The sequence below is a fragment of the Carettochelys insculpta genome, chromosome 20, assembly GCF_033958435.1.
Source record: "Carettochelys insculpta isolate YL-2023 chromosome 20, ASM3395843v1, whole genome shotgun sequence".
Classification (NCBI taxonomy): Eukaryota; Metazoa; Chordata; order Testudines; family Carettochelyidae; genus Carettochelys; species Carettochelys insculpta.
The window spans coordinates 22,093,314-22,118,418 of NC_134156.1; positions in this window are offsets into that span (position 1 = coordinate 22,093,314).

The window sequence follows — 25,105 nt, forward strand, 5'->3', positions numbered from 1 at the left end:
GGCTGAGCTCACAACCCCGGGTTTAGGAAACCAATGTGCAAACCACTGAGCTATCCCTCTGCCCAGTTAATGAAAATGAACAACCGGCTAACAAAATCATTCCGCTCCACGGATGTTGCTGGACCAGAGAGTGCTAGACTAGACAGGTTCAACCTGTATTGGGAAATCAGCCGCTCTTCGTTTTTCTGCTGCCATCCACAATCTGAGTACACCTGCTCTTCTCATGATAGGACTGGCTATCGAGTGCATGTGTACAAAGCCTCCAAGGACAGTTTCTAGTGCTCTTAGGAACTAGGGTAATAGAAATGAAGAACAAACTTATAATTGGAGATGTGAAAATAATGGATTTTCCTCGGCAGCGCTGTGGCCACTACATGGGTCAGGCCAGCAGCAGTCAGTGGTATAGGAATGGTGGGGCAGGCCAGAGACAAGGAGGACGAGCGAGGCAACAGGAAGTATTGCTTTCCTGAATACTCTGCTATGGTTATTTTCTGCTTCTGAGGGCCATCGCAGCCTATCAGAACAACCCCGTGAAATAGGCCCTTCCACCACACTGCAACCTGTTGCTTCTCCAAGAACAGACCAGGCAGGTAAAGGAATGGGATTCCGCCTTGGACTGTGTGGGCGCTCCAAGGGCCCAATGAATGCCCTCTAGCTTCAATGGGAGACCTTGCATCAGTCTCAAAGGCCTTCATCTCAGCTCCTCAGCGGAGTAAGATTGGAGGTAGTTGTGCATTCATACCTGGAATGGCTGCAGTGGGATGGACGCTAAATTAGAGGGAAGAAACAGAAGTCTCCACTGCCCTTCTCCTAATGTTTGTTCAGGGTTTGCAAACCTGTCAGAACAAATAAAACCCACAAAGATAATCCCAGTTGCCTGCTTGGGGTGTCAGGCATTTCCGTCAAGTTTGCTAATGCCCTGGGAATGATTAATCCCACTGCTTCTTGCAAGGAGGGGAGATCGGATAAATAACCAGCCTGGAAAATCCAGCCATCAGGGAGAATTATAACATCTATAATTAATCTATTTTCAGCCATTGCCTGGGACCCCCATTTCCTCTGCACGCACATGCTTCTCTGCTGAGGGCAGAGTGGTTAAGCAGGCTGCCAGGCGCACGGACACTACGAGCGGACAGGAGAAATTAAGCACACACACACGATATGCAATCTGTGGTTTTCTCTCCTTGGACATATTCCCTACAGAGCATGCAGTTACCTGCGGAAACCAAAAGGCACCGGTCTAGGCACATGGCCGTCTCCATAGTCCCTGTGTAGACAAGTGGTGCCAGAGGGTCGATCCCCTGGCCCCAGCACACAGCCTTCCTTTCAGCACCTTCCGTTTACACAAAGACTAACTTATCCCACTTTTTTTTTCTCCCTCTCCCTCTCCCTCCCCCGGTCTCTGCTCCCTGCAGCCCTCGCAATGAAAAGCTCTCCATGCACGGACTAATAAAGTCCTATGCCGCCTCCTCCCCCACTCCTGATCCACAGCAGTGCTGCCAGAAAAGGGAAGGAAAGGGGAAAAAAAAGAAAAAGAAAAGAGGCAGAGACTTAAAGCTGGAACTCATTTAGCAAAAGGGACTTTCGTTAACAAGAAAGTTACCCATCATGAACTGCCGGTAACACCTCAAGTGATCCTAAATCCATTACCTAGAGACTTAGCCCTGGCTGAGTTTGATTTTATGAACTGTGAGGCTGCTATGTTGAAAGTCTGCAAATTGGACATAAATTGGACTGCAGAAGGCTGGGGAGCTGAAAGGTTTTTCTTTCTGGTGACGTAACAAACTTGGGCTTCAGACTCCCAGAATGTAGCAAAGAAGCTGATAATGAGTCTTTTGCCCTCCTTATGAAAGTGAGTAGGACACTGGACTGAGCAGATGTCCCCATTTTATAGGCCAAGCTCAATATTCAGGGCTTTTTCTTATATTTATATCTATTCCCTCACCACCATCCCAGTATTTCACACTTGCTATCTGGTCATTCTGGGACAGAAACTCAAGAGGGCTGGCTTCTGTTCTTGACTCTGCTACTTAATCAACTGACCTTGGGCAATTCAGTTTACCTATTTGCCTCAGTCTCCCCATCCCTACAATGAGCATAATGATACTGACTTTCCTTAATTAAGCACTCTGAGCACCAAGCTTAAGTATTAATCTTAAGTACTATTATTAATATTAAGCATTGAGCTTAAATATTACCATTCATTTTGATTCCTTACCCACTTGTTTATACTTTTTCTCTATATTTTTGTCTGCAAAAGCACTACCATGCAGGCTTATTTGTAATGAAAACAACTGGATTTGCCAGTGTGTTAAAAGTTATTCAGTTTATTCATAATTTGGGGTGCCATAATTGAGCTTTGAGGAGAATGTCACTGTCAGTGCTAGAGGACTGCTTGTTTACTCACACATTTATTAGGTCATGAGCATTCGTGTGTAAGACCCACTTCCTCAGATGATTGGAGTAGACAAATAGAATCCAGGGTTTATACAGCAGGAATGGGAGTGAAGAAGGAGGAGGAAAAAAATAAGGTTAGGGTGAGGGTAAGCCTTGGATTCCTTGCGTCTACTCCAAACATCTGAGGAAGTGGGTCTTATGCATGAATGCTCATGACCAAGTAAATTGGTCATTCTCTAAGGTGCTACAGGACTGCTTGTTGTTTGTGAAGCTACAGACTACCACCGCTACCCCTCTCAGGCTATGTCTAGATTACAGGGATTTGTTGACAGAAGTTTTTGTTGGAAGATCTCTTCTGATAAAATTGCTGTTGACTGATCACGGCCAGATGGCGAAGAGGATCATAAGACTGATCTGCTCTGTCAACAGAGAGCTGCAGGACTGCCCGGCTGCTCTCTTGGCAAAACAGCCAAGTGGAAGCACAGCAAACAGGGCTGTCTGGTCCCCTGGAAGCCCTGTCTGTCAACAGAGGACCTCCCAGAATGTCCAGATGGGCTTTCTGTTGAAAGATCTCTGTCAACAGAGGTGTTATACCTTGCGGGGAGTGGGATAAGAGTTTTGACAAAGTGCCGCCTTCTGTTGATTTGCTGTCGACACAGTGCCTTGGGAATCTGGATGCTCAATAGGTTTTGTCTACAAAACCCATATTTTGTCAACAAAGCCATTTAGTGTAGACATAGCCTGAGACTGTCACTTAAAGTTGCTGCATATTAATTGCTTGAATCTGTAGTTACGTTTTGAAATGTAGCTGCACAGAGCTCTCCCCTCAAAGCTGTCTTGCTTGAGGAGTTACCTGCGAACATTGCGCGTACACTATGTCCCATGGATTTCAGAACTATAGAAACAAATCATTGAGAAGTACTGCAAAAAGTATACTTTATCTTGTGTTTTATTTGTTTTAAATCATAGAAGAGTTTTCATGGTGGAACCTGTGTATTCAGGTATTATTTCTCACAAGAAAGAATGAAAAAAAGAAATTTCTTTAGCTGGAGGAGCGACCATCAGATAACAAAACTGCTTTACTCAGCATATAGTTAACCTAAATAACACCCTGATGCAGGAGGGAGCAAATGGACAGTCAACACATTAAAATATTAAATTCAAAAATAATCTCAATAAAGGATGATGACAATATGAGACAGGATAAACAGCTCCATGAATGATGTGTGGTGCAACCCTCTGTTAATTATGAACTGCAATAATATTTTTATATTGCCTGGAAATGCCCCAGAAATAGTCCAGGATCCCACTGTTCTACGGTTCAAATTCTGATCTGAATCCAGTGGGGTTGTGTCAGGATGGAATTTAGACCTAGGTTAAAAGATACCTGGGAAATCTTCTTGCAGGCTTTGGCATATAGGCTTATGCCTGTAGAAGTCAGGAAGGAAAGTTCTTTTGACATGCAGCCTTATAACATTTAATGAGAAACTCGAGCCTGACTGGCTGCAAGGTGCTTATCTTAACAGAACTGCTCATATTCTTCAAGTTAAGCATGGACCTGGATTGGGGCAGAAAGCTCAGCACCAATGTTCCCTCTACTTTTTTCCATCCATGGGTGGAATACATTTTGTTATGTGCACCACCAATGGAATTACATGCTCCCAGTTGCAGGCCATGGTAGGTGCGCTGCCAATCAGCCTCCTGAGCCATATTGATCGTTACTGATTACTGATCTTTGGTCTCATGCAGCATAGCAACTTCTGTGTTACTAAATTAGTACAGGGACCCCTTTGAAACTCTTGGCTAATTTAACCAGCAAGGTAGCACTAATGCAGAATTTGGTATGTAACGGCAAAGCCCCAGCTGTTCATTTGGTTAATTTCCGTGCCTTCTGGCTTCTGCAGTGTTTCTTTAAGGGGCGCCGTATATGAATGATTGAGTGAGAGGGAGCATGACAGAATTAGCACACAGTGGATCTTTTGACCAGGGGGCTTGGGGGGCAGGGTTGGGAAGCGAGTCTAATGTGGGCCTAGGTGAACGTCTCCCTTAGGATTTGGGAAAGAAAAACACCAACCAAATCATTTTGGTGGACCTCAAGCAGCGCAGCACGTTCAATTAAAATCCATTCCAGATTTGTTTTAAAGGCACTTAATCTCAGATCAAAAATAACTACCTAATTGCAGCTGGCACCATTGCAGACAGAGCTGTCGTGGGGTTTCTAGGCAAATTCAGCTCACTGATTCTGCACCACAAAATATGTTTCTAAGAAATATTTGGGAAGTCCCCATTTGAGTGTCCAAAACGCTCTGCAGCAGGCACTTGTCAGTGAACATTTGCAGGTACCTCAAGATCATCCGCCAGTGGCCTCCAGCATTTTCCAGCGACCTAGCAAACAGGGTGTGTTCATGTTTGCAAGTAAAGAGAGCATTGCTTGTTCCATTTCTTTCTTTAGCTTATTCATATTTATTTTCTTTTGATAGCACCCCAACTGCACTGAATAGTCTTTTCCCCCAGAACAAATGCTGCTAGAAGGAACGATGCGTATTATTTTAAAGCCAGGATCCTACAGCATGGATCCATCTTCTAAATTTGATGCACATTGAAATGGTCTGATTTCTCTGTAGGAGAAAGTAAGAGTTTCACCCAAAGATTAACCTTAAACCAGCCCAGTGTTCCCTGTCAGCTGACTGCTTAGGCTGCTGCCAAGGTGCTGCCCAGCTTATTAGCAGCGTGCACACAGTCATCCACAGCGGGCAGCATGTGTTTGTATGGATGGTGCACATTTCACATGGCTTTGTTCACATAACAAAATTTAGTCCACCTATGGATGGAAAAAACAGACAGAGTGCTAAACCAGCCGTTCTTTTTTTTCTTCTAATACCTCTGTTTTTGTGAGTTTAGTTTATGTTAGTTAACATATCTAACTATGCCTGATTGCTAGAGCATACCAGGTAGTTAGTTCTAAATGAAAGAAAACTTACATTCCAGGGCCAGTGAACTGATCTAGTGGCGAGAGCAAAACTTGGAGTTCTAGATTTCTAAAGCTGGCTGTCTCCTTAACAATGACATTAGCTCTTCACCAACTCCTCTACCTACACTGTAATTCACTTTTCCCTGAGTGAGAAATGGAAATGGACTGCCATGCTGCTTATATGGGCTTTGAGACCTTGGGAAAAATGTGCTCGGGAGCTGATGAATATGGTTTCTTTTGTTGTTGCCATCCAGAGAAGATTCACTGCTTAATATGTCCTGATATAGGGAATAAAGATGTTGTCTAAAGTCGCTCTTTGAACACTGAGTGCAGGTTGCAGCTCTCAAAACCAGAATTTCCATGTCCAGTAACATCCTTTGTCTGGCAGGACCACAGATGTTAGTGGGTTAGAGAGCCCTGGCTTAGAGATTGCTAGGAGAAGGGCCAACATCTGGGAGCCCTGCTGGGTGGGAGACCAGTGACAGGGAGGCAGGCAACCCTATGCAGAGGAGTCCAGGGGCTTTTGTCCCTGGTACCAGCTTCCTACATCGGCATGGTGTGGCTCCCCAGCCAGGGATGGCACCAGCTCCCCAGCTATGGCTGGATCTGGTGCCCTGCCTGAGGCTTGTACCAGCAGCCCATCTGGGGCTGAAGCCAACTCCCATGTCAGGGTGTGCACAGACACCTCAGCTGGGCCTGGAGTTGACTGCCCACCCAGGGCTGTAGCCAGCCTCCAAGAGGCCAGCAGCTGGGGCTGCAGCTATGCAGAGTCAGGGCCGGCAGCATCAGACCACTGGGTGCCAGGGACCGCCACAGGTAAGGGAACAGCTGGGGCTGGAGGTGGGAGGGCTGAGGCAGGAGATGGATCAGATCCTGAGGGTGTCAGACGAGGGAAGTGCAGCTTATACAGGATTACTTCCTACTGCATATGAGGGTATCTATCTCTCTACAGCCTAATTCAATCTTGGGTATTTTCATAGGACCAATCACCAGGGCGTTAAAGTGCCAAGGTATATATCCACTTGTATGGCACCATGGGACCTGATCACATTCCCACTGAAGTCAAAGGAAAAACTCCCATTGACTTCAGCAGAAATTAGAGCAGAGATTTGGTGCCAAGTACCTGAGTTACTTGTCTGGTGTTACTGTCGGTACATCACACAGAATTCCTTGTGTCCTTAAAATGTGGCCAGGCAGGATTACATGCTGCCAGAACAGCTTCATACCGCTCCCATTGGGCCTGGGATGGTGGGAGGGGGGCATTTAGCACACACGTTTTGCATTGCTCCCGTGACTATTTGTAACTGCCCACAGGAGGAACTGAACTTGGGACCTGAGTGCGACAGCCTCTACAGCTTGAGCTAAAAGCCAGCTGGCTCACGGCTAAGGCAGTGGAGATGACACTCTTTCCCTCTGTATGGGTTCCAAGTGACGCTACATGGGCAGTGAGCCACAGTGTGTGGGCACATAGTCACATGAGGATCACGTGCCTCACGTTTAAAGCTCAGCCCTGCAGCCTTTGCCCACCCCATCTACCACATATTGCAGGAAGCTTTGAAGACAATGGAAATAGTCATGTGAGAAAGGCCTCCAGCCATGAATAAATGCTGCAGACATAATCAACCGTCAGACACAGCCTTAGGGTAAGGTGAGCAAGGCTGTTGCCTTGGGCCTCATTTTCAGGGCCCCACACTCCAACTGACTATAGTATCCACCACTCACAGGCTAGGCCCTGCCTTCAGTGTGCCTCCTTGGGCCCTACCTACCAGCCAGACCCCACCCACTGGCCAGGTCCTGCTGGGACAGCTCTGGAAGCACTCCTCTGTCTTCTCCTGTTTATGATAAATGAGGCCCTGATTAAGCACATAAGCTCAGCCTTTCTTCGGATTGGGCTATTGTAAACCAGCAGCATGTTCACCAAACTCTGGAGTGCATTTTACAATTCACTGGACTGGAGTCATGGGCTACGTCTACACGTGCAGCCAACATCGAAATAGCTTATTTCGAAGTAGCAACATCGAAATAGACTATTTCGATGAATAACGTCTACACGTCCTCCAGGGCCGGCAACGTCGATGTTCAACTTCGACGTTGCTCAGCCCAACATCGAAATAGGCGCAGCGAGGGAACGTCTACACGTCAAAGTAGCACACATCGAAATAAGGGTGCCAGGCACAGCTGCAGACAGGGTCACAGGGCGGACTCAACAGCCAGCCGCTCCCTTAAAGGGCCCCTCCCAGACACAGTTGCACTAAACAACACAAGATACACAGAGCTGACAACTGGTTGCAGACCCTGTGCCTGCAGCATAGATCCCCAGCTGCCGCAGAAGCAGCCAGAAGCCCTGGGCTAAGGGCTGCTGCCCACGGTGACCATAGAGCCCCGCAGGGGCTGGAGAGAGAGCATCTCTCAACCCCCCAGCTGATGGCCGCCATGGAGGACCCAGCAATTTCGACGTTGCGGGACGCGGATCGTCTACACTGTCCCTACTTCGACGTTGAACGTCGAAGTAGGGCGCTATTCCTATCCACTCATGGGGTTAGCGACTTCGACGTCTCGCCGCCTAACGTCGAAGTTGGTGCCGCTACTTCGAAGTAGCGTGCACGTGTAGACGCAGCTATGATGTTACATCCATGATTCCACAATACAAATAATTTAATGAGAGGGAACTGTGCTTGTCCTAGTGCCCAGAGATAGGTTCCCACTTGAATGTAAACTCTAGTTCCTGACCCACTGCCAGGAGCAACACTAGCAATAGTTAATCTACTATATTAGAACCTGTAATGATTTAGGGGATTTTTGTACCCATCAGAGCTTGTCTAAGGATTGCCTGTTCCGATCCACACGTTTTGAGGCTTGGGTCTTGAACAGAGAAGAAAAGAAATGCAAAACATTTTGTATTTATTTTTGGGATGGGGTTAAAATTTATGGAGCAGTTTGGTTTTCAGAACTCCTGTTCCTGCTGGGTATGCTCTCATGATGTATTATGGTAACATGTCATCAGGGCCATGGGACTCCAATGATAAATTACAACAACAAATCATTTATAATATGTCATCAGACAGCCACTGCTCCAGATTTGAGGTCCCAAATAAGGTACAGACAGGCAGGATCTTGTATTTAATTGAAAGTTCTTTTTGTCACTCTTGTTGTTTGAAGTGCCAATTGTATGTCACTGTATTGTCTGCCATACTAATAGAAATCTACAGTTTTAGGGTCTTTCTGAGGTGCTCCCATGAATATGTTTTCCTAGCTGAATAGTGAAGACAACTCATTTCATGCTCAAAGTGTATCCTTACACACAAAGATAGGAGCTCCCATTGTGGATCAGAACCATGATCCATTTAGGCCTGTACCCTGTCTCTGACAGTGACCAGCATCAGATGCTTCAGTGGACAAAATCCCTGCAGTACACTGATGTGGGGTAATCTCCCCTGATGGTCTCATCATAATGCCAACTACAGCTTAAAACTAGGCCCATGAGATTTTGGGTCACTTCTATTGTATTTGTCAGCAGTAAATCTTTTAATCTTGACTATTCTTGGTAATCATATAAACGTGGAATCTCTTTTTTTATCATGCTAAATTCTTAGCCCCAACAGTATTATTGTATGAGTGAGTTCCACAGTCTAACTGAGTATTGTATGTAAAAAAATATTTCTGTTTTGAATTTGGAACTTTTGAATTTTATGGAATAACTCTTTGTTCTTTTGTACAATGTTCATAAAAGTAGATATTCCTGATTTATAGTAACAGAGAGTAAGCTGTGCTAGTCTATACACTATCAAAACAAAAAGCACTTTAAAGACTAGCAAAATAGTTTATTAGGTGAGCTTTCGAAGAAGTGGGTCTGTCCCACGAAAACTCACCTAATAAACTATTTTGCTAGTCTTTAAAGTGCTACTTGACTGCTTTTTGTTCTGATTCCTGATTTATCTTCTTTTTACCATTCATTAGTCTGTGTACTTTATCATGTGACTTCTTATACATTTCCTTTTCTACAAGAAAGTTTAGTGCTTGTATTAAATTTCCAAATCACCTGTTGTATATATGTATTGTAAACATTTAACTGTCCTCAAAAGACACTATTTCTTTACAACTTGTTCCTTATTTATCTCAATCAGGCTTAACACAACCAAAAAAAGAGAGGCTGATGTGAATCATAGAATCATAGAAGAGTAGGACTGGAAGGGACCTCGAGAGGCCATCGAGTCCAGCCCCCTGCCCTCATGGCAGGACCAAACATTTTCTAGACCATCCCTGAAAGCCATCTATCTAACCTCTTCTTAAATAGCTCCAGTGATGGAGATTCTACCACCTCCCTTGGCAATTCGTTCCAGTGTTTGATCACCCTGACAGTTAAGAACTTTTTCCTAATGTCCAACCTGAACCTCCCCTGCTGCAATTTCAGTCCATTGCCTCTTGTTCTATCCTCGGAGGCAAGGAAGAACAAGTTCCCTCCCTCTGCCTTATGACACCCTTTTAAATACCTGAAAACTGCTATCATGTCCCCCCTCAATCTTCTCTTTTCCAAACTAAACAAGCCCAATTCTTTCAGCCTTTCTTCATAGGTCATGTTCTCTAGACCTTTGATCATTCTCGTTGCTCTCCTCTGGACGCTCTCCAATTTCTCCACATCCTTCCTGAACTGCGGTGCCCAGAACTGGACACAATACTCCAGCTGAGGCCTAACCAGCGCAGAGTAGAGCAGAAGAATGACTTCTCGTGTCTTGTTCACAACACACCTGTTAATGCATCCTAGAATCATGTTTGCCTTTTTCGCAACAGCATCACACTGTTGACTCATGTTTAGCTTGTGGTCCACTATAACCCCCAGATCCCTTTCTGCTGTACTCATTCCTAGGCAGTCCTTTCCCATTCTGTATGTGTGACACCGATTGTTTCTTCCTAAGTGGAGCACTTTGCATTTGTCCTTATTAAACTTCATCCTGTTTACCTCAGCCCATTTCTCCAGTTTATCCAGATCCTTTTGAATTATGACCCTATCCTCCAAAGAAGTTGCAACCCCTCCCAGCTTGGTATCATCTGCAAACTTAATAAGTGTACTTTCTATGTCAATATCTAAATCGTTAATGAAGATATTGAACAGAACCGGTCCTAAAACAGACCCCTGTGGAACCCCACTAGTTATACTTTTCCAGCCGGATTGAAAACCATTAATAACTACTCTCTGGGTACGGTTATCCAGCCAGTTGTTCACCCACCTTATAGTAGCCCCATCTAAGTTGTATTTGCGTAATTTGATAAGTATATTATGTGAGACCGTGTCAAATGCTTTACTGAAGTCAGGTATACCACATCCACCGCTTCTCCCTTATCCACAAGACTTGTTATTCTATCAAAGAAAGCTATTAGATTGGTTTGACATGATCTGTTTTTAACAAAACCATGCCAGCTGTTCCCTATCACCTTACCACCTTCCAATTGCTTGCAGATGATTTCTTTAATGACCTGCTCCATTATCTTTCCTGGCACAGAAGTTAAGCTGACTGGCCTGTAGTTTCCCGGGTTATTCTTGTTCCCCTTTTTATAAATGGGTACTATATTTGCCCTTTTCCAGTCTTCTGGAATCTCTCCCATCTCCCATGATTTTCCAAGAATGATTGCTAAAGGCTCAGATACCTCTTCTTCTATCAGCTCCTTGAGGATTCTAGGATGCATTTCATCAGGCCCTGGTGATTTGCAGACATCTAATTTTTCTAAGTAAATTTTAATTTGTTCTTTTCTTATTTCAACTTCTAAGCCTACCCCTTTTTCACTAGCATTCTCTGTCAGGCATTCCTTCAGATTTCTCAGTGAAGACCAAAACAAAGAAATCATTAAACATCTCTGCCATTTCCAAATTCCCTGTTACTGTTCCTCCCTCCTCACTGACCAATGGCCCTACCCTCTCCTTAGTCTTCCTCTTGTTACCAATGTATTTGTAAAAAGCCTTCTTGTTTCCCTTTATGCTTGTAGCTAGTTTGAGCTCATTTTGTGCCTTAGCCTTTCTAATCTTGCTCCTGCACGCTCGTGTTGTTTGCCTATATTCGTCCTTTGTAATTTGTCCTACTTTCCATTTCTTATAAGATTCCTTTTTTATTTTGAGATCATGCAAGATCTCCTGGTTAAGCCAAGGCAGTCTTTTGCCATGTTTTCTGTCTTTCCTACACAGTGGGATAGCTTGCTTATGGGCCCTTAATAACGTCTCTTTGAAAAACTGCCAACTCTCCTCAGCCGTTTTTCCCCTCAGTTTAGCTTCCCGTGGGACCTTACCTACCAGCTGTCTGAGTTTACCAAAATCTGCCTTCCTGAAATCCATTATCTCTATTGTACTGTTTCCCCTTCCACCCTTCCTTAGAATTGTGAACTCTATGATTTCATGATCACTTTCACCCAAGCATCCTTCCACTTTCAAATTCTCAATAATTTCCTCCCTATTTGTTAAAATTAAATCTAGAACAGCTTCCCCTCTGGTAGCTTTTTCAACCTTTTGGAATAAAAAGTTGTCTGCAATGCAATCCAAGAATTTATTGGACAGTCTGTCCCCTGCTGTATTAGTTTCCCAACATATACCTGGGTAGTTGAAGTCCCCCATCACCACCAAATTCTGGGCCCTGGATGATTTTGTTAGCTGTTTAAAGAAAGCCTCATTCACCTCTTCCAGCTGGCTAGGGGGCCTGTAGTAGACTCCTAGTAGGACCTCATCCTTGTTTTTTTCTCCTCTGAGTCTAACCCAGAGACTTTCAACCCGTCCATCTCCTTTGTCCATCTCCACCTCTGTCCAAGTGTATACATTTTTAATATACAAGGCAACACCTCCTCCCTTCTTTCCCTGTCTGTCCTTCCTAAGCAGGCTATACCCTTCAATACCAACATTCCAATCATGAGTATTATCCCACCAAGTTTCTGTGATGCCAACGATATCATAGTTGTATTCATTTATTAGTATTTCCAATTCTTCTTGCTTATTTCCCATACTTCTTGCATTTGTATATAGGCATCTCAGACATTGATTTGGTCTTGCCTCCCAGTTTTGCCCTGGCCCTCTTTTTACTCTCCCAGTGTAGCCCATCCTCCCTCCCATTTCAAATTCATCTCCCATGTATTCATGCTGTCCACTTACCTTCAGGCTCTGCTCCCCTGCCCCCCTCGAATACCACAAACCATACAAAAACCCCAACTAGTTGGAGGTTTCGACCAAGAAACATTTAACAGTTTTGAAATTTTAAACACTATCATTAGGCTTCAGTGTTAACATGTTACTGCTGTGACTGTGTGTCTTTCTTATCATAATAATTAATACAGCTCTAAAAAGTGTAATAGGTGCTTTACAGAGCTAAGGAACATGTGTATTGTCAGTCACGGGTGTTAAAAGAAAATGTTTAGTTGAAGGAAAGGGCATGAGTAGTTGCTTAAAATACATGTTTTCACTTTGGTGAGCTATTTTTAGATTGTCTGCAGACTCAGCAAGACATCGCTCCATCTACTCACTTTTCTACAGCTAACTCACAGCATAGAACAATGAGAGCCAGGACTGGTGACTGTAAACAAATGTTACAGGACCACGGGAAGCTTGGCCACACCCATGATAAATACATATCAGGCTAACAAAAATCATGCCAGACTTTTGATGTTGCCGGATGAGAGAGTGCCAGATTGAAGAGGTTTAACCTGTAGTCACTAACTAATGCAATGCCCAAACAAAGCAAACATGAACAAACTAGATCTCTTAGAAACACAATCCTAGTGATATCTGTCTGCACATGATCTTAAGAGTAAGTTTTATTTACTATCTCAAATTGGAGGTGAGGGAAGGGATATGTATGACATTTTAAAGGGTGGTGTTTGTGGCTATCTTAGTCTGTAAAAGAAACACTAAAATGTAGAGAAAAGTGCGAAATGTTTAAATTCTGTATGTGTCAGTGTGTTCAGCATTGCAGTGCCTGTATAGTTTAGGAATCTAAATCTTATTTTCCTAAAGGTTTTTAGCACTTTTGGCACTTTAATCCCAATTTGACATCTCCAAATCACTATCCCCTCATACTAGGGACCGTCTGAGAAACTCAAGTCCTTTGTAATAGCATTTCTGGAAGATAGCAATAAAAAAAATCAGGAGAGGAGTAATGTTGTATCACTTATATATAATGCATTAGAAAAAAAATGATAGCTGGGCGTAAGGATTCTTGTAGGCTTCAATATTAATTTGAGCTAATCTTAGGTCAGGAGTCTGCAACCTGTGGTTCCAGTACCATGTGCAGCTCTTTAAGGATGTCTTTGTGGCTCTGACGCTATAATTGCAAAGTAAAAAAATAAAAACAAAAACCTCCTGATTATTATCAGTAATGGTGAACATCTTTCAGCAAACATGTATCATGTTACAAATTGTTGCATGTGTGCTGTTCTTAAAATAGTGATTACAAAAAGTATGATTTGACGTTATTTGTTAAGGACCATCTCATATTCACATGCATTGCGTCTCTTGAATTATTCAGTTTTTTACTGAATAAAAAAAAAAAGCCTCTTCTTGCTGTTTTGGTTGCCAACCCCTGTCCTAGGGGATATAAACAAGTTTGACAAGTCTGACACATTTTTAAGTCGCTCTGACATTATCCTCAAAGTTCACAGCCATAGGTTCATGACTCCAAGATAAAAACCTGTAGTGATAAAGGAAACTACTGTTCAGGCAAATATTGAACACACTTGTATCTAAGTATAGATAGACGTATAGATAGATTTTTACCTGTCTTCAGTTTACTGTCTGTCACTTTTCTGACAGCTTTTTTTTTTTTTTTTAAATCTCTGGAGGGAAAAATCTGTATTATCTCAGGAAACTGCTGACATACACAAGATGAGGATTGGGCCCAATGCATTTCAAAGCCTGTGAAGCAATGTATGTTTACAATAGCTGAGGAGCTGGCCCAGAGTTTACATGGTCACTCATTGTCTATCCAGGCACTTACGTATCCTTCAGCCTTGTGGTTTTTGGGCACTTCATAGACAATAATTCATTTTATTCTCACACTACACTTGTGAGTCTGGAAAATATTCTCCTCATTTCACAGATGAAGGATTGGTGCCCAGATGGATTAAGTGATTTGGTTGTATTCGGCAAGAGGAATCTGTGACTGATAAAGTATAGGAAGGATTGTCTACTCAGCAAAGACTCAGGAAATGCAGGTTAATTTCTTTGCTCAGTCTTAGTGAGATAGACAAGGAAAAAATGGAAACTCAACTCCAAATGCATTCTGGGTAGGTTCTGATTCAAATTCCTGGATACAGACTAAAGTTGAGTTAGAAATGATTTTCCCATTCTACAAGAATTTTTGAGATTTAAAAAAAAAAGTCAACTGTCTTCAATTTTTTTTAATTTCAATTTCAACCTTGTTTTTTTAACAAGTGTGTAAATTAACAAAAAGGTTTAAATGAAAAGTCATATTGAACTGAAAAAAGGATGTGCTTTTGTTTTGAAAAGATCTAAATGTCCCATTTTGATCATTTCAAACTCCCCCCTTCCCCATTGTGAGATTTATGAAAACTGACATTTCCTGGGAACAGTTTTCGTTTTGATAAATTGTCATTTTCTGATGGAAAAAGCATTACACTGGAAAATTCCTGACTGGTTTTAATACAGAGTCAGCCCTTGAGTTTGGGTTCTGAGTTGGCTTCCAAACTGAAGCTGTTACTTGTCCAAAGATTGCCAGCCTGCTAGGATTGTCCTAGAGTCTCCAGAAATTAAAAATTAATCTTTAAATAAGAGTAATGCCATGTGATGAAACCTCCAGGAACATGTCCAGCCATAACTGGCAAACCTAACCCATCCCCACCTCACATGCTGCTTACGCATTTGTTCTGTTGCTCTGTTAAAAAAGAACAGCTGAACAAATTACCAAGCATGTTGTGCGGATTAGGGAAATTGATAGAGGCTGACTCACCACATACCTACGTAGCCCAATGTAATATTAAAACTGAGGGAAAGAAATTGATACTGTAAAGGCTGACAGAATTATAGTATTACTCTAGTAGCCTTTAATGTCTGGTTATTGGGCTCAAACCTTCACTGCTCATTTAAAGTGACACCACCTTTTGCTCTACTAGCTGCTCAAGTCTTGTCTACATAGGGACAGCCTAGAAGGAGAATCCAAATGTAACTAAAAGTGTGAATTTGTTAACTACTTTAGAACCCTGTGTGAATTCCCTCACTCAAAATTAAAATGGTGGTGATTCAGTTTACAGGTTGAACCTCTCTAATCCGGAACATTCTCCTGAGGCAACATCCGCAATCTGATATGATTTTAGTTATCTGGATAATGATTTATCATGGATGTGGCTAAGTTTTGTGTTGTCCCACAAAGTTTGTTTCCAGCCCTGAGTCCTGGCTGCAAGTGTTCTGTGCTGTTATTTAGCTGTAATTTTAGCCCTAAATGTCTTCTAAGAGTCCAATGAGCAGTGGAAGTGTTGGCAATTTTGCTAGACTATATAGACTTCCTGTGGCAAATTCTGGCAAATTCTTTCATCCAGCACTGGTCAGGTCCCAAGGAAGAGGTTCAATGTGTACTTTAATTCACTTCCCGAATGAATTAGACTAAACTGAATTTAATTTTGATTAACAGTGTCCACTCCAGAATTTAAGTAATTCACTTCCAATTCACTCCTTTAGTTCAGTCAGATTCAATTTTCTATATGCCCTTTGTAAAAAAGCCCTTGGTCTCAATTTACCTAGGTGTCTTACATGAGCTTTCTTTCTCTGAAAAGAAGCAAGCTCCCCTAAAGAATGGTCTCCATGCAACCTGCATGTGCTCAACATGCTGAAAATAGCTGAGGTTTCAGCGCGGGTATTTAGTTGCACTGGACATATCTACAGTTCAATAAAACAATTTTGACTATCTCTTATAAGCTGACTTGAAATGGCAGGGCTCAGGCTACAGAGCTATAAAGTTGCAGTGTAGACATTCAAGCTTACCTGGATTTTGGGATCTCTGAGGATAGAAGATCCTGGAACCCAGTCTTAAGCTCAAATATCAATACTGAAATTTTATAGTCCAGCAGCCTGAGCTCCGTGAGCCTGGGTAAGCTGTCACAGCCCAGTCATAGGTGTTTTACTGTATCATGGACATACCCTATGGGTTTTTTATGTGGGCAACAGGCAACAGACACTAAGAAGCATTAACTCTACCAAGAAATATATTTGTATAATAAATGTAGGCTTGTGGTCCTTACATGGAAGGACAACAATTTTCAAAATGCAGCCAAAAGAAATCATTGAATACTAAGGCTATGTCTATACTACAGAGATCTTTTGAAGGAAGCCCTTCTAGAAGATCATGTCCAAAAGAACCTCTTTTGGAAGAGTGTGTCCACACACAAAAAAGTGGATCAAAAGAATGTGCCAAGGATCAAAAAAATCAGGAACCAAGAACTTGCAAGTGTAAACACAGCCTCAGTGGGCAGTAGACATCTTGCTTAAAATTAAAAGACAAGGAAAAACCAAATTCCAACAAAGGTGTTTATTTCAGATGTTCCAAAGCAAGGAGCCATATTGAAATCCAAATAGAAACATCTAGTGAGAAATTGAGGGATATTTTTTAACTAGCCTATCTCCCCTAAATGCATCTTACCTAGTCCAATTTCTACCTGTAATACCTTGTAGATAATTCATATCTCACTGCTCCTCCTGAAAACTCTGTGACAGTGCTGGGGAAGAAAGCTTTCCGTCTCCCTGGTATGAAAGTCTTCTTCAAAAGGAAGCAGAATAATCACTGTATAGCTAAACTGTTGTTATCTATAGAGGAATGGTCCATGCACAGTTTGTAAAGTGCACTGAAGATCTTGTGTGTGAAAGATGCTTTATAACATTTATGTTTACGTTTGGTGAGATCAATGATGCTGCCACCTAATGTTTTATGTCTTTTGATTCCTTATTCTTGATCTAAATGGCTAACAACAAATAGACACATTTTAAACCTCTCAGAGGCCTATCCTCAAAACATTACTCAGACTTCTTGCTGGCTCAGGGATATATATGCAAACCAACACCAAACTACAGAACTGGAAAAGGTTTCATTGTAATGAAAATTTTCAATTCTGAATGACATTCCTATAGTCACAGATGGGCCTCATCTGCCAAGGTCCATTCAGGATCTAAACTTCCCCCAATTCCACAGGATGTTTTTCACATCAGGGACTTTAGATCCAGCTCACTAGAATCTGAGACTTCCTCTGTCCAGTGTTCCTCTGATGCCAGTGAAAGGAGCAGATTATCCATATCTCTGTTGTAAGTGCCTTCAAAGTAGGACCATCCGCCTGCAGTATTCCCCAAGGCCAATACTTCCATCTGAGAAGGAAAGCTGAATGAATAATCAATAAAAAGGTACTTCATCTGCCTCTGACAGAGGAAACGCCAGACAGACACCAGCCAGTCTGGAATCAGCTGTTTCCCAGCCTTTGATCTGCTATGTCAGGGTTGCCAAAAAACCCCAGAGGGCCTTGTCCCAGACTCTGATACAACCTCTGTCATGCTGATTATTCCACCAAGGCCTATTGTTGTCATTGTGCTTGTGGAAGGGATCACCTGTCAAAGTGAATGGATGCAATGCTTTCTTGACCATGGGAGGCTGTTTGATACCCTGGTGATGATAATTAGAGTATAATTGCATGATTAACAGCCACAGCAGCTCATGGCTTTAATGACATGTCAGTATTAAGGCTTGCATTTCTCAGCAGGCCTCAGATTTGTAACTGTAAGGCCATGTTATTTTCAATTATAAAACTTATGCTGCCTCAGCAGGAATTTACAAAGTGGGTTCCAAGTAATCTTTCTTTCTTTCTTTCTTTCTTTCTTGTCTCAGAAACATATGGGGCAATCAAAACAATAAAAGTAGACCAGATTTGTCTTATCAGTGTTTTAAAATCACTTTCTGTAGACACATATTGATCATAAATATCACAGAAATAATCACCGATTTGCCAAGACACATGCAGGCAATGAAAGCCTTTCTAGATACACTGAACTTAATTAACTGGATTTGAAGGACCTATTAAGGCAATATTAAAAGAAGCCTGTCTCAGCAAGCCCTCACAGTGGGGAAACAGAGCAACGCTTTCAATCTGAGGCTTATTACAAAGATATCCTGCTGCCCAGGTCCATGTTCTTCCTGGTAGCTCTTTAATAGATTACTCTGAAGCAGAGTAAAAGGATTTTCAAAGAGATGAGGGTTAGCAATGGGTTTTTCAAAGGAACCAAATCTGTAAACTATTATGTGCTCACTTTGGGGGGGCGGGGGAGGGGAGAGTTGTTACCTGACAGTGAGATTGCACAAAGTGTCTGATTAAAACAAATGACACAAAATTAAAGCAATCACATATTTTAGTGTTTTCTCAGACAAAGAAGAGGGCTTTCTTTAGGATTTTAGCCCATTGCAATGACTTGATGCTGCTTAATCAGCATTTAAAATTGAGAGAAGGGGCAAATTGTTTGTATAAAATAATGAACATTGTCAATTACTTTCCTCTTGTACTGTCCCACCTCCTTGAGAAGCATCTTTTATAAATACAAGTCTGCCTCAATGAATGTTGTTCAATTATGTCACCATAGCTTCTGTAATTCCAGGTTCTAGAGGGAACTGGAGGCCAAATCCCAATCCCATTAAAATCAGTGGCATGACTAGGATAGTACAGCAGTTAAAACACTATCATGATATACTAGCAGATATATCTAGTATTGTCCTGTCCTTAATTTAATTTAGGAGGGGTCTTTTGTAATATAACAGGAAAATGTACATGCTTTATTTAAACGAATGTATTTTTCAAGAACACATTATTTTTAAAACAAAAAAGCAGTCCAGCAGCACATTAAAGACTAACAAAATAATTTATTATGTGATGAGCTTTTGTGGGACAGACCCACTTCTTCAGATCATAGCCATACCAGAGCAGACTCAATATTTAAGGCACAGAGAACTAAAATAGTAATCAAAGTCAACCTTGATTACTATTTTTGGTTCTCTGTGCCTTAAATATTGAGTCTTCTCTGGTATGGCTATGATCTGAAGAAGTGGGTCTGTCCCATGAAAGCTCATAACATAAATTATTTTGTTAGTCTTTAAAGTGCTACTGGGCTGCTTTATTGTTTTGATAATATATAGACTAGCATGGCTGTCTCTCTGTTACTACATTATTTTTAAGTTACTTTTTATTTCAGATTTCTTTAAAAAGTTGTTAAAAATTATGTTTAATTTTTTTTAGTATTTTTAAAATGGGAATTCCATCAAGTGCATTTATTTCTTTATCCCTATGAACTCTTATCATTCACTATCTTTTCACAAAGAACAGCTATAGATAATGTGATTTCCACTAACATTTTCATCTAGATTGCAAACCTTGAGCATTGATTTAGTTGTGCTGAAACAGAGCGCTACTCCACGTTTCTCTGTTTTATCTCTTTTCTGTAATGTTTATTGAGAAGCCATCCTATTGCAGGTTCACCCTGTTTCTTGGGCTCATCTTGGTTCAGTTTCTGAACATTTGCACTGTTAGGCAAATTTTGAGGACTGTATTTGATTTGGTCTCTTTTCTACTTGGTTTTATGAGAAAAAAAATCCTGTTCCAGGCACATCCCATCTTTCTGGGACAACCAAACCCTTACTTTGCCTTAAGCTATAAGAGGAGCTGTATACCACATGACTGGTGATCTACCATATATTTTTGAGAGAGTTTGTCAGTAAGATACCTGGATTCACTTAACTCCTCTGTCATAGACTTCCTTTGTGACCTTGGGCAAATCAGTTAGTCCTTCTGTTCACTCTGTGTAAAACAGGAATGATAATGACCACCAATCTCACAGACGTGTTGTGAGAATAAATATGTTAATGATAGTGAGGTAGTCAGATAATATGGTAAAGAAGGCTATCTAAAAGCCAGCAGGCTAGGGTGACATTATGGCCCCTTTATGCCAGGAAAAGCAGCTCTAAAAAGTCCCAGTTCCATCAGAGGAAGTTTTCATCCAACTCAAGTTCTAGCAAGTCATGCTTTTAACTTTGGATGTTCTTATTCCAATGCTGAAGCTGGTGAAGATGGTTGCTATCACACTACCATTTTCCATAGGACATCGTCATGTATATTTTTTGTATTGTGTCCAGTTCTGAGCCTCCTAGTATAGAAAGGATGTGGATACATTGGAGAGGGTCTAGTGAAGGGAAAAAAAAAAAAGAAAGAATGTGGGGCTGGAGCACATGACCTGTGAGGAAAGGCTGAGAGATTATTTGGGTTTATTTAGTTTGCAGGAGAAAAGAGTGAGGGGCAATTTCATAGCATCCTTCAACTCCCTGAAGAGGGGATCTAAAGGGGATGGAGAGAGACTGTTCCCAGTAGTGACAGATGGAAGAATAAGGAAAAATGGTCTCAAGTTACAGTGTGGGAGATCCAGGTTGGATATTAGGAAAAAAAACACTTTCACTAGGAGGGTGGTGAAGCATGGGGATGTGTTAACTACAGAGGTAATGGAATCTCCATCCCTGGAGGTTTATAAGCCCTGGTTTGACTAAGCCCTGGCTGGGATGATTTAGTTAGGGTTGATCCAGCTTTGAACAGGCGGCTGGACTTGATGAGCTCCTGAAGTCTCTTCCAGCCCTAGGATTTTATGATTCTAACTTTCATCTCCCTGCTGATCATCTGTGCATGATAAAGGACTGGTAGCCCTCCTCTCCAAAAGCATCTCAGGTCCCATAGTAAAGGAGTATTGAGAGATCAGATGTGATCTCCCATCCTGGTTAGTGGCAGTGGGATTCTTCCTTGAACATAAGCATTGATGCATCATGAAGGGTAGGTGGAGCTATTTTTGCTTGTGCAAACATACTGGAATACCATGAAATACCAAGCAGTCACTAAAATCATGAGGGCCTGAGTTTGACTCCATAAAAGCAAGCCTAGTGTGGTGGCTGCTCCTCAAAGTATTGCTGAGCAACCAAAATGTCATCCTGCATGTCAGGATGAAAGCAATGACCTTACATGTCCGTGCTCTAACCTTCTACAAGGGTCAGTTTTGGTTCATCTTTTACTCAATAGATACACACAAAACCTTCTTGGAATCAAGGTTCCCTCCATTTTTTCCCATCCATGTGCAAAATGAATTTTGTTATATACACCAAGGCATGTGCGGCTGTGCAACCCTAGTAGAAACAGCTGGTGTCGACTGTGGACACTGTGGGTACTCTGCTAATCTGGGTGGCATTTGAAATTCTCCTGGGTGTCCAAACAAACAATCATCTTACAGGGACCAGGGTTTGGAATATACACTGATGACATCTCTATTTGACGGTGGATATGCATCCCAAAGGACTAAAGTAATGTAAGCTATGAATTGCTTCCAGAAATGGATAATAATTCTCAGTGAATCCAAGACAGTGTCAGCTACTTTCTATCTAAAGCATTGTCTTGCCAATTTATCCACCAATTCATAAGCAAGGATGGCCACCACAATTTCCCCTTGTTGTCTCCTATTTGGGAGTTAAACTGTAGTGTAACCTGACATACCAGCCTCACCTGGAACACCTGTGCATCAAAAATCTCTTCTTGTATAATGTTGATGCAAAAATTATATGGAAATTCCTCGGTAGCAAACCTTTTGGTCCTTCACGCATGTATTTTGGCCCTGATGTTTGCTCCAGCTGCATATTTCTCTGAAATACTGAAGCCAATGAGTGTTATTCCATAACCTTCAGTGAGCTCAGGATCTAGCCTTACAGTAAATTTGTTGATTCTTACACTTATCTCACAATACAGGCTATGTGTTTCTTAAAGCCTCGGCTCATGAAATCAAGTAGTTGCATGAGAATCTCAGCTTCTATGTAAAAGAAATGAGTACATTTCTAGCATAAATTTCTGAGGAAAGCTTGAAAATATGACCTTGGTGTACCTGAAGGATCTAAATCCAGTGAAAAAACTCCCAGAACAGTGTTATGTAATGGCTCTTGATTTTTTAGCCTGGTTTATATTGTTTGGACTCCTGACTCATGGGCTTTGAACACATGGGGTTAGAAATACTATGTCAGAGATTCATAGGAATAGTCCTAGCACAATCAAACAGTTTGTAGCACTGCTCATGTAAGAATTTTCAAGACGAGCTCTTAATTAATTTATGGCCCTCTTTTAGGGTCATAAAGCTGGGAAATACCCTTTTCTCCCTCTGGGCCACCACTTCTTATATTACACATGGAATGATGGGGAAGTGGGGCTTCCAGAACCAGTACTTCTCCCACAGCTAGGGTAGATGGTTGGAGCAAGTGGGGCAAGGAAATGGGAAGGAGTGAAGCTTTGAGTTGGCCCCCTCAACACAGTCACAATACACCTGAGGGTGGAGAGGTGGTAACATTAAAGGGTAATAGGTGATTATTCCTGTTTGCCACAGAAAAGGAGAAATAGCAAGGAATTGGGTCTCTTGAAGCAGGGCTTCAGGGATGATGAGTCATCCCTTATTCTATGCGACAGGGAAGGAAAAAAAAAAGATAATCTACCCTTAGGGTCAAATTCTACCACCTTCAGAGTCATTGGCAACTGGGTGAATTGCTCCTTTAAAATCAATGGGGCTACCCAGTGTCCAAGTCTATTCAACATGGGAAAAAAACAACAGTATGGGGCTCTATTCTAGCTGTTAAGGGTTTAAGGATAAAGCCCCAAGATGTGAAATTTCCCATTCGGTTAAAAAAAAATTCTCAATGTATAAATGAAGGAGGGTAAGTGTGTTTCATTGGCAGTTGCAACCTGATGAGTGTTTGAAGTTGGTATTAAGCTTTTGCTTTTATATAAAATAACAGATCCCTGAAAAATGCAGAATCCTTCACCAGTGTGTCATACCCCTTTCATGAAAAAGAGAAGGTTTGGCCCAAGAAGGCTGCTCCATACAGCCAATGGGGTAAGCAATTTTGTGTGGCTTTGGTTTGTTTGGCACAGGAAAATCCGGCGTAACTTGAGAATTCATTACAACGAAAGTACCGGCCTCTTGCCATCTGTTAATGGTATCCTTACAGCTTCACATGCAAAATTTACAAGGAAAGTCTTAAAGAAATGACAAGAAAATCTGAGAAGATAACAGGTTCGGACAGGGGAATTAATGGAAGCCTTGAAATTTGTAATCCACGGTGATTAATAACTTTGAGCTCCATGATCCTGCTTTCCAGTGGAATTGATAAAGTACTGGCTCTAGTTTCTATGCTTTAAATCAATGTAAAAATACTTATTTGGCTTTACTGGACTGTCTGTCATCCCTCCACTCCTTGGAAGTCAGGCTTAATATGAACTAGGCTGAACATAAGGCGTACCATGAATCAGTCAGGTACCAATTCCTTCAGGTGTGTGATTCTGGTGTGTTCTGAAAAAATAGGGGCTACTGTAAGTTTTGTACTTGTGCATCCACTCAGGAGAGATTCAAATGCCACCTCACTGATTACCATATCACCCACTGCTAGCTTTTCGTTTGTGCTGGTGGTGCACATTGACACATGCCTCCATGCAGATAAAAAATATTCCACACATGGATTGAAAAGATTGGAGGGAATGCTGGGTGTGACTCTCATGTTAGGTACCCATCTGTATTCAACAAGAAAGTTGCATAGCCACCATTGCCAGGCCTTAGCAATGACATGGAGTCTAGCCCAGCTTTTCATAAAATATGGGGCACCCATCCTCTGAAAATTGGGCCTTTTGAAGGTATGTCAGGTTGGGCAAAGAAAAACAAAGACTAGCTATGACTAGAGACCCTTTGTTGTCTGTATCCAGAGGAGCCTTTCAGAGTCAATGCTGATCTTTTAATTCATTGTTTAACTAATTCTTTTAATTAAGATTACAAAGGAAGGTAAATGTCATTAGGGAAATTTTTACAGATGAGGGAACTGAGGAACCGCAAAAACAAAAGATTCCCCAGAGGTTACAGAGCTCTGGTGACTGGCAAAGTTGAGTGGAACCCAGTTACTTGACTCTTAGTGCAGTCTTCCAGTCCACTGGACCCATATACAAGTGAAAGTAAGAGCCTTCATCCAGCAGTGCTGACAGCTGCTACAGGCCCAGAGTATGGAGGGAGGGGAACATGCGGAAGCAGCAGAGCCATGGGCAAAAGGGTGGAGCCTAGAGCAGTCACCCCTTCCTCTCCCGCCCTCCATGCTGTTTCAAAGGAGCTCCTGCTGCTGCTATTACTACCATTGTGTTCCTCCCGCCCCCATCATCGGGCCTGCCTTCATCATCCTTTGCTCTTTTGACTTTGCACACAGAAGTACAGAGGTATTAGATGGGACAGTCACAAGTTTGCTCAAGTCTCTACATACAATGAGCTTTTTGATATTAACGTAGGTGACCCTGAGGCCCTGAGACCACTGGCAAGGAAATGTGAAGTCCGCTCTACATCCTTAGCTCAGAAGCTGTTGGCTTTTTAACTCATTTGACAGACGCATCTGGTTTGAGTCCCTACTTCAATCCCACCTGGTGTTGACCCGGGTCCATCAGTTTTACAACATGACTCTAGCTCCCCTTGGGTAGTAATTCACAGATTTAAAACAAATTGCATAATTACAACAGTTATAGAGGTTAACAATAATCACTGTCCCTTGATAGCATGCTAACATAGTCATTCACGTCATATCACAAGAGGAATTAATGAACAGACAGATTTCCCATGGATACATTGCTAAACTACCCTTATGGAAGCCAAAGGGGAGAAAGACCAGGATGACAAAATGAATTCAGTGTATT